Source organism: Octopus bimaculoides, chromosome 14, assembly GCF_001194135.2.
Source record: "Octopus bimaculoides isolate UCB-OBI-ISO-001 chromosome 14, ASM119413v2, whole genome shotgun sequence".
Lineage (NCBI taxonomy): Eukaryota > Metazoa > Mollusca > Cephalopoda > Octopoda > Octopodidae > Octopus > Octopus bimaculoides.
The window spans coordinates 46,340,963-46,341,759 of record NC_068994.1 but is presented as its reverse complement, the minus strand read 5'-3'; positions in this window follow the sequence as shown (position 1 = coordinate 46,341,759).

Here is a 797-nt window from a genome sequence, read left to right as displayed (position 1 = left end):
GATGAGTCATAGGTCTGACCATTCAGTATTGATGCGAAGTTAATCATCATCATCATCATCATCATCATCATCATCATCGTCGTCGTCGTCATCATCATCATCGTCATCATCATATTCATCATCATCCATAACAATAACCTCCTCACAGCTCATGGGATTCCTCTACGTGGTCGTAGATTCCTCTACGTTTTAGAAATAGCAGCCAAATCCTCTCGAAGCATTACTTTGCTATCCTGTCTTGAAGAAAAAAAAAAAAGAAAGAAAGAAGGAAATAATAAATAAAATAAAAATATGAAAAACATGGGATGCGTAACTTGGAAAAAAAAAAGTCAGAAAACAGGATTTGGAAGCTGTCATTTTGCACGTGAGTGCACGTGTTGCCAACATTGCGATAGTAGCACGTGTTTTAATATCAAACTGTAAGCAAATGAAATATTGGCGGAATTCTGCTTTAAGCTCCCTCATAGCTTTTTAATTTTGGGGAATTTTCAGAAAATTTGTGTGAATTTGTATTCTACACACGAGGATTCATGTGATTATGCAAAAAAAAAAAAATGGTGCATGATTTAAGGCCTATTTAGCTGTTACTTTTAGCACATCTCACGGCCACCTCATGCTTCATGTCTTTTAAGTATTTAATAAGCGAAAAATGACCACGTGGCTGGACAGGATAGCAACAGAGGGGTAAACAGTTTGATAACAGCTTGGCTTGTTACCATGGAAACAGGCACCTATATGTCTGTGATTTTTGATTGGTTAAAATTACCCAAAATTTGCAAACTTTAAAAGCGATTAAC